The sequence below is a fragment of the Carcharodon carcharias genome, chromosome 13 (genome assembly GCF_017639515.1).
Source record: "Carcharodon carcharias isolate sCarCar2 chromosome 13, sCarCar2.pri, whole genome shotgun sequence".
In the NCBI taxonomy this organism is placed as follows: Eukaryota; Metazoa; Chordata; class Chondrichthyes; order Lamniformes; family Lamnidae; genus Carcharodon; species Carcharodon carcharias.
The window spans coordinates 144904212-144921282 of NC_054479.1; the positions used below are offsets into that span (position 1 = coordinate 144904212).

The 17071-nt window shown below is 43.7% G+C and overlaps 1 protein-coding gene and 1 pseudogene across 2 annotated transcripts in view; both read left to right on the forward strand.

The window, feature by feature from the left end:
• sema3ab (sema domain, immunoglobulin domain (Ig), short basic domain, secreted, (semaphorin) 3Ab) overlaps positions 1 to 17071 on the forward strand; it is a 321287-nt gene that overhangs the window by 13547 nt on the left and 290669 nt on the right. The window lies entirely within an intron of this gene.
• Positions 9429 to 9744, forward strand: LOC121286165 (annotated as a pseudogene).

The window sequence follows — 17071 nt, forward strand, 5'->3', positions numbered from 1 at the left end:
TTAAATGATATAATTGTTAGACTGAGTCTGCGGCAGATGTTTCCAAACTGCCTGTCGCAGATGCATCTGTCCATGACAGCATCGGTCATTGTGGAGGCAAATTCCTGCCTTCACATTGAGGATTCCCCCCATCGTTTTGTGTGGCACTACCATCAAGCTAAAAGGGATAGATTTCAAACAGATCTAGTAACTCAAGACTGAGCATCCATGAGGCGCTGTGGGCCATCAGTAGCAGCAGAATTGTACTTGAACACAATCTGTAACCTCATGGCCCAGCATATCCCCCACCATTGCCACCAAGGCAGTGGATCAACCTTAGTTCAATGAAGAGTGCAGGAGGGCATGCCAGGAGCAGCACCAGGCATACCTAAAAATGAGGTGTCAACCTGGTGAAGCTATAACACTGGTCTACTTGCATGCCAAACAGCAGAAGCAGCAAGTGATAGACAGAGCTAAGCGATCCCACAACCAACGGATCAGATCTAAGCTCTGCAGTCCTGCCACATCCAGTCATGAATGGTGGTGGACAATTAAACAACTCAGTGGAGGGGGAGGCTTCACAAATATTCCCATCCTGAATGACAGAGGAGCTGAGCACATCAATGCAAAAGATAAGGCTGAAGCACTTGCTACAATCTTCAGCCAGAAGTACTGAGTGGATGATCCATCTCGGCCTCCTCCAGAGGTCCCCAGCATCACAGATGCCAGTCTTCAGCCAGTTCAATTCACTCCATGTGATATCAAGAAATGGCTGAAGGCACTGGATATGCAAAGGCTATGGGCCCTGACAATATTCCAGCAATAGTACTGAAGACTTGTGCTCCAGAACTTGCTGCGCCCCTAGCCAAGCTGTTCCAGTACAGCTACAACACTGGCACCTACCCAGCTATGTGGAAAATTGCCCAGGTATGTCCTGTACACAAAAAGCAGGACAAATCCAACCTGGTCAATCCAAACCATCAGTCTACTCTTAGTCATCAGTAAAGTAATGGAAGAGGTCATCAACAGTGCTATCAAGTGGCACTTATTCAGCAATAACCTGCTCACTGATGCCCAGTTTGGATTCCGCCAGGGCCACTCATCTCCTGATCTCGTTACAGCCTTGGTTCAAACATGGACAAAAGAACTGAACTCCTGAGGTGAGGTGAGAGTGACTGCCCTTGACATCAAGGCTACATTTGACCGAGTGTGGCATCAAGGAGCCCGAGCAAAACTGGAGTCAATGGGAATCGGGGGAAAACTCTCTGCCGGTTGGAGTCATACCTAGCACAAAGGAAGATGGTTGTGATTGTTGGAGGTCAATCATCTCAGCTCCAGGACATCACTGCAGGAGTTCTTCAGGGTAGTGTCCTTGGCCCAACTATCTTCAGCTGCTTCATCAATGACTTTCCGTCCATGATAAGGTCAGATGTGGGGGTGTTCGCTGATGATCGCACGATGTTCACTATTCGTGACTCCTCAGATACTGAAGCAGCCCATGCCCAAATGCAGCAAGAATTGGACAATATCCAGGCTTGGGCTGAAAAGTGGCAAGTAACATTTGTGCCACACAAGTGTCAGGCAATGACCATCTCCAGCAAGAGAGAATCCAACTACCGCTCCTTGATGTTCAATGACATTACTTTCACTGAATCTCCCACTATCAACATCCTGGGGGTTACCATTGACCAGAAACTGAACTGGACTAGTCATATAAATACTGTGGCAACAAGAACAGGTCAGAGGCTAGGAATCATGCGACAAGGAACCCCTTGCTGACTCCCCAAAGCTTGTCCATTTTCTACAAGGCACAAGCCAGGAGTGTTATGGAATACTTCCCAGTTGCCTTGATGAGCACAGCTCTCACAACACTTGAGAAGCTTGACACCATCCAGGACAAAGCAGCCCGCTTGATTGGCACACATCCACAAACATTCACTCCCTCCTCCACTGATGCACACTAGCAGCAGTGTGTATCATCTACAAGATGCACTGCAGGAATTCACCAAAGCTCCTTTGACAGCACCTTCCAAACCCATGACCACTACCATGTAGAAGGACAAGAGCAGCACATAGATGGGAACACCATCACCTGGAATTTCTCCTCCAAGGCACTCACCATCCTGACTTGGAAATATATCACCATTCCTTCACTGTCGTTGGGTCAAAATCCTGGAGCTCCCTCCCTAACAGCACTGTGGGTGTACCTACACCACATAGACTACAGCGGGTCAAGAAGGCAGCTCACCACCACATTCTCAAGGGCAACTAGGGATAGGCAATAAATGCTGGCCTAGCCAGCGACGCCCACATCCCATGGATGAATTAAAAAAAAGAATTAACTGATGCGGGGATTGTGTGGGAAGGTGGATTTAACACATAGAAGATCAGCCATAATCTAGTTAAATGGGTGAATAGGTTCAAGGAGCCAAATGGCCTCCTCCTGCTCCTATGTTTCTGTGCTCCTATTTCTGTCTTGCTTCCTTTGCCTGCAGCACAGCTTTGTCCTTGCCCCTCATTTTGGTTTCACTGTTGGCCAGGTCTGTCTCTGATGAAGCTTGTTTCAGTTCTGTAATCATGCTACTCGTGGCTTCAATGTCTGCTCGCAGCTTGGAACACTCTGCTGCAGTGTCAGCATTTCTGAGCCTCCAGGCTGGTTCTCAACCTCCTCTTTCCTCATCTGGTGCACTTCATTGTGCTGATGTGGTCTGCCACCCTTTTGCGGTTTGCTTGCATATTGTCTCTTACTCTTTATTGCTTTTTTGGGATTGTTCTATCCTTCTTTATAAGCTCTGTGCTCCACAACTTGAAGGTTAAAATACTCATCAAAGGCTTTTAATATCTCATCAAAGCTGACTGAGGATTCATCAAAGCCTTGCAATAGAATCACTTCACCTGCAAATACCTGAAATTAGTAGAACAATATATTAATCTGTACTTTCTCTGATTTCCTATTTAGTGCTATGCTGTTGTGATTGCTGCTCTGACTGATTAACGGCCTGAAGACTTTTAAAGGTTGGTTTAGACTTAGAACTGAATGTTTTGCTCATCCCTGCCAGGTCCCCTGACTCTGCAATTGATGGGATTCACGGCAGACTTCCACATGCTCTGGCTGAGACCTTTTTCTGCACAGTGGATTTTTCTTCTGCCCTTCAACTTCCACGTCTGCAATGAAGCTTCATTATAGGCGATTTTTAGCCATGTCTTCAGTTCAGGTGCACTTCAGCCAGTTCAGGATGCTGTTTCTTTAGTTTTTCGAGTTTCAGGTTCTGCACCAGCTTCTTCAGTTCTGGGTTCATTCATGAGCTGCCACCATGTTGTAAGGGTTTTTTCAGTGGGTCTCACAATGAGGTTCAGAGGCTTTAAGGTTGAACAGTGGTGTTAACTGGTAACACAGCAGGCCCTATATCCTGGACGATGGTCTCTTTGGTTCTGTCCTCAGTGAGCTGGTACATTGGTGCAATGATGTCAGAGTGAATGCGAATGGACTCCTCCATCGTATGCTGCAATCTGTAGACTGCATCGGACCACCCAGCCTGATATTCACATGTTTGTCATGGTAGCTGCAACGTTAGGGCAGAGTCCAGAGGCTCATCATCTGACTGGGACTCAGCAGAATCCTGGCTTCCAGCAGCCCTCCGAGTGTTGGTGAATTTGGATGACCCTGCCTTCCCCTGCTATGGACCAGAATCTGTGCTGTGCTCACCAGATTGTGACCCTGAGCCTGCTCTACAGCTTGGTCCAGCCAAGGTGTGTATCTCTGCGCTGGCGGAGGGTGGGGTGAATGCCGCGATGGTCCTTCCTCGTGTGTGTCCTCAGGGCCCTCAGCTGAAGCGGTCCTGGGGGCCGGGGCTCGGGAGCTGGCTGCCACTGTCCTTCTTGTCCCTTCGAGTTGGTGCTGGGTCCTTGCTTGATTGGGAGATGCTGGTCGGCGCATGCACAGTCCCGGTCCTCTCCGGCCAGCTCTGCCACACGCTCCTGAGACTCTGTGAGGGGCCTGAGTTCAGGCATTTCACCTGCCACTGCTCAGGGATTGCTCCTTTTTGTTGTGCACGAGCTTGTCCTGCGTAAAGACAGATGGGCAGATGATGAACAGTTAGATGCTGAGGCAAATAATATGGGTTCCTGCCTTGTGTGCATGCTGAGTGGACCTATGTAAGGGCTTAGGATGTGAACTACACAGGATGTGAGAGGAGATGAAGATGTCAAGGCATGTTTGAGAGAGTCAGTGGTGATGTCCTTTGTGATGGTAGTGTGTGAGATCCCTGTGGACTGTAAGCCTGCAAATTTCTGATAGGCTTGTGAGATTGTGAGATGAGAGTGAGGAGAAGGTTGACTTACACTGGAAGAATGGGTGAGATCATTCATCCTTTTTCGGCACTGGATGGTGGATCTCCTGTGCACAAAGTTGGTGCTGACTGCACTGGCGACCTCTTCCCAAGCAGGAGTGCTGCAGTTGTTATCCCTGTCATGCACCTGACCTGGACTGCAGAGAGTGAATGATGTGCATGGCTGCTGTTTAAATATGGCGCCTGGGGAGGTGATCTGATGAGGTCACGGTGGGGTGGGCCAATCGCAGCCTGCCCCGCCACAGGATCTGACATGCTTCCTGTTCACGCATGTATAACGAGCTGAAAAGTGGATGATGCGGCACAGAAACCCACCACTGCGGCCAGTGGGAACCCACATTTGCGCCCCCCCACCATCGCACTCTTTCTCAGGAGCAGAAAATCTCACCCATTGAATGTAAAATCGATTCCTAGCCTTTCTTAATGGCAAGAAACAAGCCATGCACATGAAGCCATTCCTAAAGTAAATCTGTGCATCTGCCGAGTTCTGACATTGTGAAAATCTGTCTGCCTGAGATGTGCATTCTCAGCACACTGCAAAAACAGCTTGCTGTTTCCAATTTTAACTGTGTGTGATGTGACCAGCAAGAAGGAATCCAATAAATATTCCATAAGAGATGAACGTTTTCATTCAATTAGAAACATCCTATGTCTCTGTTTACACTGTCAGACTAGGCTTTACCTAGACGTGGTGAATGGCATCGATATTCACGTATCACCAGGAATTTATTAGAAATTACAAATGTTTTGTGTGATGTCTCCTGGAATACACTACCATGAAACAATTGGATTATTCACCCACTCTCATCTTGACATGATAACTAGGTTGTTCTACTTTCACAGTTGGCCGGTGCATATTTTCTTAGATCATAGAAAACAGAAATAACTTCAAAATCTATAGTAATGCAGAGCTCGTCTTTGTGAAGCTTTGCAGGCTTCACCCTTTCTCTCTAAGGTAATCACCAACACATGTATATAAGGTTACAGCAATCTCTAATTGAAACATTGCTTCTTTGCACTGGTTTTCCCTGCACAGAGTGAAACCCAGATCAAAGGCTTGTCCTGGTGTAGTGGTGTAGTCGTTGGCCTCTGGTATAATCTGCGTTTTTCTCTGTTCTCTCACCTCTCTCAATTGCAGACGAGTTTTCTCTTGATATGCTTTGAATACAGCTGGTTGTGAAGGTTTGTGTTTCTTGTGGAACAAGTGGTTTGGTGACAGATGAGAAACAGGAGCATAAAGATATGAACTTAACTCTTTAAACCTTGAAATGATTAACAGGCCCATCTGAATTTTCCAGATTCGACTGAACAAAAACAAGCTGGAAATAGTTTAGTGAACATGGTCACCTTTTTGGTGTATGTATTACCTTAAATAACACTGCTAGGCTAATTTAATCACCAGAATTGCGGTTATGTAAATTGGGTAGTAAAATATGATTTGTCACAAAAATTAATTGTTGCGAGGTTCAGGCATTCATTATCTATCCACAGTGCATGCCCTTATAGATACAAGATTTTAGATTCATTTTAACTTTGACATGGGATAGGATTGTAACCTTTCACAGGTGCGTTTTTTCAATGCAACTTCTTCCAGCCACTCACATCTCTTTTGATTAATTAAATATATTGATTGAATGTGAAGGATCTGTGTGGGCTTGCAAATGAGTTCGCAAAGTCACATGTTGCCAACCATGAAACCAAGTAGAAAACCATCACAGGAGAAATAGCTACAGCAACTCAAAAATCAGTTTGCTCCTGAATAGTCCCGTTTAGCCCAACAATCACTTCAGACAAAGTTAAAACGATGGTGAGAGATGGGTCACAGCCGTACAGCAAAGGCCGTGTGAGGTTTGAAAAAGCAGGAAGGGAGATTTCTTCTGGTCACTATATGGCCCCATCATTAGTTTGCAGTGGCTTGTTTAACAGGCTATGAGGCCAATCCACTGCCAGCTTTCTTGTGCTTCCATCGAGGCTAAATTTTACCCATGGTATGTGAGAAGGTAGAAAAGAAAATTATCCAGGAAAGAAAACTAGGAATCAAGTAAATAGTCCTTAAAAGGCAGTTTGGGAGATTTACAGCTGTGGGTTTCAGATTATCTTCATACATTGTACACTTATGAACAAAAAAGTCCCAGATAAACTCCTGTCATTTGGGGTAAAGAATGAGCATCGTTGCTAATCTGAGTTGAGCTGTCCAAACTGAAAGTGTATTTTTATCCTCTAGCTAAACTTTAAAGAGCTATCACTTCATAAATAGTTCCTATAGGTACATGATTCAGAAATACGGATGCATGCCAGATATAAAAAAATAGCAGGGCATGAATGTCCCTTTGCTTCATCAGTCCAAAAAAATTGTGGTTGCTGCATTAAGATGATTACTATAACCTATAAGCATCTGCACTGAAAATATAAATGGAAAATTGTTGCAGTTTACTTCAATTAATGTTGGTCAATCTTGGCATGACCTCATCAATTTACTGGGCTGTGGTGGCCACTTTATTTTCGAAGCTGCCTTGACAACTTTATGGAAACTTTTGAATAGGAACTAAATGTATCAACAACTTCTTCCAGAGGAAGCTGTTCAAAAACAAATTCATTTCAAGATCAATTTACCTCCCACCGTTAATTTTAGCATCAACTGGCGATGCTAAGAACATGCGATCCTGATAAGAGACCCTTCACATTTTCATTTTTTTGGTTAGAGCACTGAATAATGAATTTGTGTAATTTTTTCCATTGCTTTAACACACTTCTTAGCTCTTTCATTTAACATAAGGGAGCGAATATATATGAGTAATGTCGTCAGGACTTTCACATTCTCTCTTCTTCATCCTTCGAGGTGAAGGATTCTCATCTGCGCTCTTTGGTAGGGTTCCAGTAGGTACATGGGTGACTGCCAGGGCCGATTTGCTCCTGGAAGGTTCTGCAGAAAATCGGACAGGATATTGCAGGAGATTGAGCTTTGGATGAGTTGTTGGTTCGAGAGTTCCTTTCCTTGCAGTTTCTTTCTGCATCTGATATAAGCTTGATTTCGAAGAGGGCCACGCCCTTTGTTATTTTGCTGTGCCGGGTGCAACAGTCCCGGGTGAGCTTATTCTAGGATTCAGGGTCGATATCAAAACTCCTAAGTGAAACCTTCAGAGTGTCCCTGTGGTGCTCCTTTTGTCAAAATTGTGAATACCCTCAAGCGCTTTGTAGAAGGTTCACTTTGATAAGCAAGTCTCAGGCATCCTGGCTACATGACCAGCCTAATTCAATAGTGACTGTCTCAATATGGTGTGGATGCTTGGCATGCCAGCTCCAGTGAGCACCTCAGTGTCAGGTATTTTGTCCTGCCATCTGATCTTCTGAAGACAGCTCAAGTGAAAGTGCTTGAGCTTCTTGACATAACACTGGTACACAGTCCAAGTCTCACATGTGTACAGCAGGTTGGACTGGACTATTGCTCTATAGACTTTAGTTCAGTAGGCAGACTACTCCTCTACATTCCCAGACTGATGTTAGAAGTCTGCTGAAGACTACATTAGCTTTGGCAATTCTTGTATGTGTCTCATTGTCAATATAGACAGCTTGAGAGAGTGTGCTCCGAGGTAAGTGAGCCTATCCAGTGCTGACAGGTTCTAGTCATGGACTAAAACCTTGGGCTCGAGATAGGGCTTTCCTGAATCAGGCTGCTACATTTCTTCAGTTTTCTTCATGTTGGCTGTAAGGTCAAAATTGTCACATGCACAGGAGAACAAGTCCATGCTAGCCTGCATTTCCAGCTCTGAACCAGCTAAATTATCAGAAAACATGAAATCGCAAAGTTTGTCCATGGAGACCTTGGTCTTTGCCTGCAGTTGTCTCAGATGGAGCAGCTTTCTATCCATGCAATATCTGATTTTGATACCAGGATCACCATCGTGGAAGGGATCGGAGAGCATGGTGAAGTAAACCACGCCGAAGAGGGTTGGCACTAGCACATGGCCCATGTGCTGGTCCATTAGGACCGGGAATGGGTCAAGTGACTTACCATTATCCAGGATACACATGAGCATGTTGTCATTGGAACTGTTAAACCATTGTGAAGAATTTCTCAGAGCAGTGAATTTCTCCATTTCTATTCAAAGGCCCTCATGGGCTGATTATGTCAAAAGTCTTGATCAGGTCAATAAATGTGGTGTAGATGTCTATGTTCTGTTCTTGGCATTTGTCCTGGTGCTGTTCAACTGCAAATGTAGGAATTTAAAAAGATCCCAACAAATTTCGATTCAGACCCCTACTGTAGGCGACAATGGATCAGACAAAACACAGTAACCCTTTTATTGATCACTGAGCGAATTAGCGATAAAACAATGTTCTCACCCTAGCCTTTTGAGTTTGCCATTGTGTGGGAATGGGGTCTGTTAGCTAGTCACTCTGTTGTCATCCCGTCTTTCCGTGTCATCCAATGATTAACTAGATCCACCCCTCCTCAGGTACAATCCTGATCTCCAGGGTTTCTTCCTCCTATGTTGATCCTCATGCCTTTCACAGGCCCTTCCTGATGCCTGCATGTCTGGTAGACAATCCCTCTTTTCTAACTTGATTCAATTATTCGATTGCCCTCATAGCTGGCTCATGTTGAGCACTGATGTTCAGATGCTCAGGATTTCCGATAGGTGCAGTTTGTTGGAACAATTAATTTTAAGGTGTCTGCTTATCTAGCAAAGACCCCTTATCTTGGTCTCTGTTGTCCAGGTCTGTGCTTGTAATTGACCACTGGCCCATTAGGCTGGCTTGGTAGTTGTAACTCTTTCGAGTACAAACCCGTTTCCATCTATTTCAGATGAAGTTACATAGTTTTTGCCATTGTGAGATTTGAACTCTTGATCTTGGGGATACAAACCCAGTACCATAACCACTTGGCTATTTAGGCCAAATATTGTTACAAATAAACAAGACAGAGTTTCTGTGACCACATTATTCCAATCACTCAGTAACAACAGAAAAATCGAATCAATCAATCCCTTCCAATTGGCTCATTAACACTTGTGGAATTGCACTCCTGTGATGAAGGGTTGAGAAGCGGTGTGAGAAATCGCAGCGGCTAAAATCCTTCACACTCCTGGTCAGCGCAGGATGATTATCCCGGTCTGGAGCTTCACTTGTGGTAATGTTGTGGGTTACAAGTCGGGGGGCTTACCTGGGGCTGCTGCAGTCGGAGTACATGGAGGGTGATGCACTCAATGCACTGGGCCTGAAACGTTACTGACACATGCTCCTGTCTCATGTGGACCTGATCGAAAAACTCTTGAACTACGCACTTCTGGAGAAGCGATGTAACCCTGGTTTTGGGATTGTGGTGATGGAAAACATTAGCCAAACCTTCTCTGGTTTGATGGCAGGACTCTTGCATGTGGATCTGAATTGCTTGCTGTTTAATTCACATTTTTAGGACTGGAAGAGAACATTACTCATTTTGTAGTCTGTCTTGTGAATAAAATGGGCAATGACTCATTAAAAAAATAAGATAAAATCCAATGAATTACAAATAGGCCATTAACTTACACCATGAACAAGTGTAAAATTGTAACATTCTCACAATTGCAAAATATGAAAAGTGAACAGTATGGTAATGTTCTTGGCTCTGGCCGACACAAACACCATAACATCGGTTCCTTGACCTTTCCTGAAATGGTGTTGACTCTCTGGCAGCTGATCCTGGTTGAGAAGTTGCACTAAGCAGTTTAGAAGGATTCTGATGAAGATTTTACCAGCAATGATGAGGAGTAAGATTTATCTGTGATTCTTGTAAGATTGGCGAGTTTCTTTCTGCTTGTACAGGTGGACAATGAGGGCATCTTTGTATTCATGTGGGATGGTTCCTTACTCCCCATAGACTGCAAGAGTTCAGTGAGCTTCTTGACCAGGCATGGACCTCCAGCCTTGTAGACCTCAGTTGGGATTACATCAGCTTCTAGAGCTTTGCCACATGACGGGAGTTTGATTGAGTTTGTCATTTGTAACATTGTGGGACGGGCATTAAAAGAGCAGTGAATGGCATTCAATGACAGCCTGTTGATTACTTCTTCATCGATGGATGAGGCTGATTGAGGGTATGGTTAAAGTGCTCTGCCCATATTTTTGGAATTTGGGCTTTATCTATGAGCAGTATTGGTCCATTGGCATTGGAGTTTGGTGGCGAACCAGTAGATTAGGTCCTGTAGACAGATTTCATGCCATTGTAGAATCTCATCCAGTCTGTGAGATGGATAACAGGTGATAGAAAGATGATGAGTATGAATTGCCCATGAATTGGATTATTGCGAGGGAGAGTTGCACATCATCAGCCTCACTCCCTTGTCCTGACCTATCTTGATCCAGTGACAAGACAGGTCTAGATGGCTGAGATAGATCTGGATGTGGTGAATGACCAGAATGCCTTCTGTGTTGTGTCGAGCTCTATGTGTTCCATAACATGGTGCTTCAAAATCATTGGACCTTGGACTGGTCTCATTTGTCCATTCCGCTAGAATAAGTCTTCACATGCCAGGGTGAACAAATCGTTAAGTCACCAAAGGTGGGAGACCCGTAGGCTCCCCTGTTTCGACCTGCCCATTGAAGCAGTTAACTGGGGTGTGGCCACTGTCTTATGCCAACAATTACTTGGAGTCACAGGTGAGAGCTGGGTGAAGTTGAGGACCTGTACAGGATGAAGCTCTCCAGGGAGTACAGTGAACCCACCTGTGAGAGGTGCTACTCCTCCCTTATACCCCTTACACCACCCCTTCAACTATCTGAGGACATTAAACCCACTTAAGTTAATCTTTTGCTATGTGCTTGCCCCTTGTTGCTGAGAGGAGATAGCTATAATCCTGACTCAAAATGCAGCATTCCAAAGAAGCTGCACATTGGACTCAAAACTTTAACTCTCTTTCTCTCTCCACGGATGTTGCTGAGTTTTTCCAGCACCTTCTGCTTTTATTTCAGATTTCCAGCATCCTCCGTATTTTGCTTTTATTTTAGTGATCATTCTTTTAAACTCAATCACATTCTCTCCCGATGGTTATCTGTAATTCAAGACACTAAGTACAATGCCAACTGCGATAGATTGGAGTTAATTCCACCAAATTCATTGGTGTCAGACCAGCTCTTCCTCACTCCATCCTCTTCTGCATTGTGCTGTTAAACATGCATTGAATAAATACCTACAACAAGGTGAATCTATTTCTATTTATTAAACTACCAGAGTTAGCTTTCACTAACAGATTACCAGAATCATTAAAGTGCCTGACTGGCTGCTACACTTTCTATATAGTATTTTGTTTAGGGATGATCAGTCCCAAAATTGGGGGTGTTTGGAGTGTTGGTATGAAGTGACACACATGTCTGTTATTATGTCCTAAGCACTAAGAACCATGGATAATTCCAGGAAGAAAGATGTATTTGTGCTGGGAACTGTGATTGCTTTTTACCTTTTATGGCATTAAAAGAGATGTGGTTTAGTCCCCACCATCTTAAACCTTCCACGTTTAAACCAGGCCTATAGCGCTAATCCATTTCTATTACTGTTATAGTCAGTTACAAAGTTGTTGCTTACAGTGTGTAGTGCTGGCTATTTCAGGCAGAAACAGATGTTAATTGAATAGTTTGCACCTCACTTCAAGTTAAATTGCATGGCAATTACTCAAGCAAGCAGTTCAGGTACAGCTTTTTTATAAAGCAGACAGATTTATCTTGGGTATTGATTTGACATCTGTTACTCCTGCCCAGCTTTAGGTGGAGTATAGGTGCCTTTGCTGGTCTGCATAGGCAATCATTATGTGAAAAGAGAGTTACTGCAAGATAGCACTGCAGATTCACACGTGCTTTTCCTATGCAAAGTGCCAATGGCATGAAGCACAGTTTTTATTGAATGCTTTTTTTTTGTCCATTTCAAACTTTAATTAGTGACAGAACTTTTTGGTTACTTAAACCACTCAATGTGCATAGCGGGCAAATTGTGTTGGAACCAGCTTGTCCACTATAAGGACTCGAACGCAAGTTCTGTCGAAGGGTCATGAGGACTCGAAACGTCAACTCTTTTCTTCTCCGCCGATGCTGCCAGACCTGCTGAGTTTTTCCAGGTAATTCTGTTTTTGTCCACTATAAGTGGTTGGAACCATATCAATTTAACTAAACCTTACTTTCCACTTTTCTTTCACACGTGTTTTATTGTCAAAGTCTACTAGGCTCCGGTGTGCTCTGAAATATTGGATCATAGTCTTGAATCCACAACTTCAATGGCACTAGATGGTTGAGTAAGATCCACATTTTTGATTGGCTCAGTAAACATTAATTGCTGGTGAGGGCATCTGGATCCAAGTTTTAAACTCTTGAATGGACAAAATAAAAGACCACAATAAACAAAATAAACTTTCCCTCATGGAATTAAATAGAAAGGGAGGGTGGGGGAAGGATTAGAGTCCTTTATAAGTTTCATTTCACGCATTTTGGAAAGAGAAGGTTTGATCAGTTGAATGGACTTTTCTCAATCTACACTTCTTTGGGCTGAATTCCTGGAAAAGAACAGAAGCAAATGTTTATTTAAAAAAATATTGTAACACTAGTTGCTTCAGAATCATCTAACAAAGCTAGAGTAATTGTCCAAGGTTAGGATTGATGAAGAATTTTGAATCATTTTAAAACATTAAGCTTTGACGCTGTAACAGGTGACTGTTCACCCTTCCAACCTGGACCCCGCTGAATTCACTACAGATTTATTAGGAATGACACAAATTCAGCTCAAAATGCTCTTTGAGTTCATACTTTGTAGTTTGTTATTAAAACACTGTTGTAAAAAATGCTTTAGCAACAATAGAAAACCATTCATTCTAATTAATCTGCCCCCTTTTTAATTGATCTCAGTCCCATTTACCCACCTTTTCATGCCATCCTCAATCCTTTCTCATAAAAAAAGATTTATTTTTCCTTGAATCCATTCATGCCACCTGCTGCAAAGGAATTTCCTGCTATTTTGTTGCACGATGCAGGATGCATGACACCTTAATTCAGAACGTATTATTTTCTCCTCTAGATCAGATGGTTGAGGATTTGAGTTTATAGCCTAAACTGCCAATTCATCCTTGTTCTGAAGAAGTGCTACATTGTTGGAGGTACTGCCCTTTGGATGAGTGTTAAATGGATATCCTGTTCCAGTGGTTTGGGTGGATGTTTAAGATCCTCTATTTGAAGAAGAGTAGCAAGTTTTTCCAGTGCCCTGGCCAAAACTTTTCCAAAACCAATTTTTCCTAAAAGTAGATTGGCTGGCCATTCTTTTAAAGGATGTTTGTGGGACCTTGATGGTGCCTGATGTCAAGTCTTTAATGAGTCAATGTTTCCTCAGTTCAATATTAACAAAACCAGACGGCAGCCTCTTGGCCCTTTCCAGCACCTCTGTGTTTCTCAAACTCCCATCACTGTCTTCTTGGGTTGAACCTAGTTCAGTCTTGTGTTGAACTTTTTAACCTCACATCCAACATCCTCTGCCTATAACCCCAAATCTTCCCCTGTGGTTCTCAACACAGTTAAGGAACAACTTCACAGATCTTCTGTATGAAGGGCCGTCACCTCACATTCTTCTGTCCTGTAAAAGGTTTGTCCACACCCGCAGCTCTCATCCTCTTACAGGCTTCCCATGGAATCAACAAATCAACTTCCAAATCACCATCTTTATTTTTAACCCTTAAAGCCTCAACTGAGTAACTTCCTTGAACAATATGTGCCTGCCCTCACTTTCCACCCCATCACTCCAGGATAGAGCGTACTTCCACTCCTGAAACCCCCACTGCTCAATGACTCCTTGCTCCCCCTCTCTCTACTTTACAATTTCAGTCATGGATTATGTCACTTTCGTGTTTCCTGCCCTGTCTTCAAAGTCACCTTTGAAAAAACATATTTGGCCATTTCTTCAGTCTTCCCCTGTATCGCTACTTCCTGTATTCCCTTTACTGCTTGGTGCCCATCACAGTGTTAAACACTCTGAAACAATCTGAGGACCATTATACAATTGTAAAGTTATGGCTGTGATAAAATTAGAATAATATGTTCAAATGAATAATTACAGATATGTGTTCTGATCTTTCTGTACTTCTCTTTTGCTTTCTTTTTGCAAAGCAGCGAAAGTGGGAAGTGTGAGGTGTCTCTCTATTTCTCTGGTCAAACACAGAGAGCTGAAGGGAGTCTGAAAAAATAGACAACATCAATAGATTGATAAGTGGATAAGCTGACATCATGAACTGGATATTTCAGGGCTACCATCGTTATTCTCAATTGCGCCAACACCAAACTCTGTTTATGTTCTGATGAAGAGTCATACGGACTCGAAATGTTAACTGTGTTCTTCTCCGCAGACCTGCTGAGTTTTTCCAGGTATTTTTGTTTTTGTTTCAGATTTCCAGCATCCGCAGTATTTTGCTTTTACCTGTTTATTTATAAGCGGTAAACGTATTAAGTTCTATCTGAAGTTAAACAGAAGACACCACTATAAACATAAGTAGCAACACCTTGAGGCATTCAGGAATTTGGTCCAAGATTATGTTAGTGATTGAAACTATTACAATGATTGTCTTTCTACTTAACACCTCGCTAACATATGGGGCTTTAGCTCCGGGTCTGGTTGAGAATTAACATGATTCATCCAACTTGGAGACAAAGCAGATGTGAGTGCAGCAGCCAAGGGGCATTCTGGTTTGGGGCCTTTGTTTTTTTCTATGATCAGGTCTAACTTTCATCTCATTATGGACTTTAGCATTTTACAGGTCAGTGGGCTAATTATATTTCTGTAAAGATCAAGGTAACTAGAAACACCAGGAAAAAATTGAACTCTGTTTGTTGGATGAAATGAGGTCCCTTAAACTGCCAAAATGGCGCCTGCCACACTTATAAATAAATCTGATCTGGGTCCTTCTATGGGCCCATGACTACAGTCCACCCAATTTACATTTCTCATGGACACACACTTCTGACAGGAAGTGCGCCAGGTGCTTTATTTGAGGACAGCGAGTTTGCACGGGCACACATAACCAGCCCCATCAGTCTAGATCATGATATCACAAGCTGATTTAATGGAAGCACTGCCACATTGGAACCTCATGCTCCTGCCTACAAAAGAACACAAGAAATAGGAACAGGAGAAGACCATATGGCCCATCGAGGCTGCTCCACCATCCTTCCTTAATGTCAACAGTATGAAGGAGCCTCACCCCCCCAACCCCCACCCCCCACACTCCCGACCAGCACTTTTTAAAGAGATCATCATTTACTTAGGTTAGTTGCTTAGTTGCTGGATTATTTCTTCTGACTGCTGTATTTGTATAACTGCTCAAAGTTTCCCTCAACTGGAGGGGGTGATTTGGCTGCTGTTGAAACATTGCTTTTGGTGAATTAAAGGCTGTGCTCAAACGAGTTGCTTCATCGCACATGACTGGGAAAATGAACAGAGGCTACACAGAAAAGGACAAGCTGCTAGAAGAGGGAAGCGAAAGAGGGCATTAAGATCTCTGAGCAATGCTCCTTTCTATAAAGGCCATCACTGTCTTCCAATTGGGGTTAAAACATACAGTTACACCTTTTCCTCCCAGCAGCCTGCTACTTCCTGCTGTGCCCTGTTATGTGCCACCTTCTGCAGGGGAGAGGGAAGCATGTCAGTGCGCGTTGTGAAACTTGATTGGCTGATGTAGAAGTCATGCCTGAATAGCTGTCACTGAGTGCAAGCTGTGAGATGCGGCTTGTAGGAGTGTTAACTGTGAGAGCGTGAGGTGAAACAGATGAATGTCAGGGATGTGTCCTTGTGGACAAGGATTGTTGGAAGGTAAATGATGGGCGTGTGGTGAGTTGAGTTGAGCAGCGGCTGGGACGCTGGTGGTGTAGTTGGATGGATGCGGACATGAACAACTATTGACTGACCTTATGAGATCATTAGATTTCTCTCTGCACTGCATCCAGGTCCTGGGCTTACTTTCCTCTATCTCTGCCACTGCTTTTGACCTCATGTCTGGAGGACCTTCAGAGGATTCAGGACATCTCATCTCCCCCCTCCTTCATCAAGACCTTCAGTACATCCTCTAAAAATCTTGGTGCCTGCTCTCTCTCAGGGTTAGCCATCACTGATTCTTCCACAGCACGTTATTCAGAATGAGCTCGGCACCACCAGCAGTCACAGTAAACCTTCCTTTGAGAGGTACAGGCTAGTTTTAAGTAGTAATGATATTGGTACCTCACCACATGCAGACCCTGCCTCTATCCTATCCTCAAAATTATGTGCAGTGTCAGTTATCAGAGACGGGCACTAACGATATTGGGCTCTCTGCTGATGTGTGCAGCCAGTGGACAAAGCAAGGAGCACTGGCTGCACACAGCAATCATGCAAATGAGCAAGCAGCACAAAGTTACTGTCCTGCCTGCAGTATAATCAACAGGCGCCAGTTAATCACTCATCACCATCCCTGCATCTGCTTTAGGGGGTTAGCCAACTTAAATCCTGATATTTTTAAGTTAACAGGATTGCCAAACTGAGTAAAATAAAATAATTTTACGCAGCGATGTTAGATAATGGTGAAAAGTTACTTAAGTGAAATGTAGTAATGACCCCATCAGGAAGAATCCCTTACATCAGAATGTTGGCACGTACAGATACACAGCTGTCCCCACACACTTGCCCACACACTCTCACTGCCCACTCACACACCTAAACACACAGGCACACTCTCTCTCACTCACACATGCACAAACACACACACAAA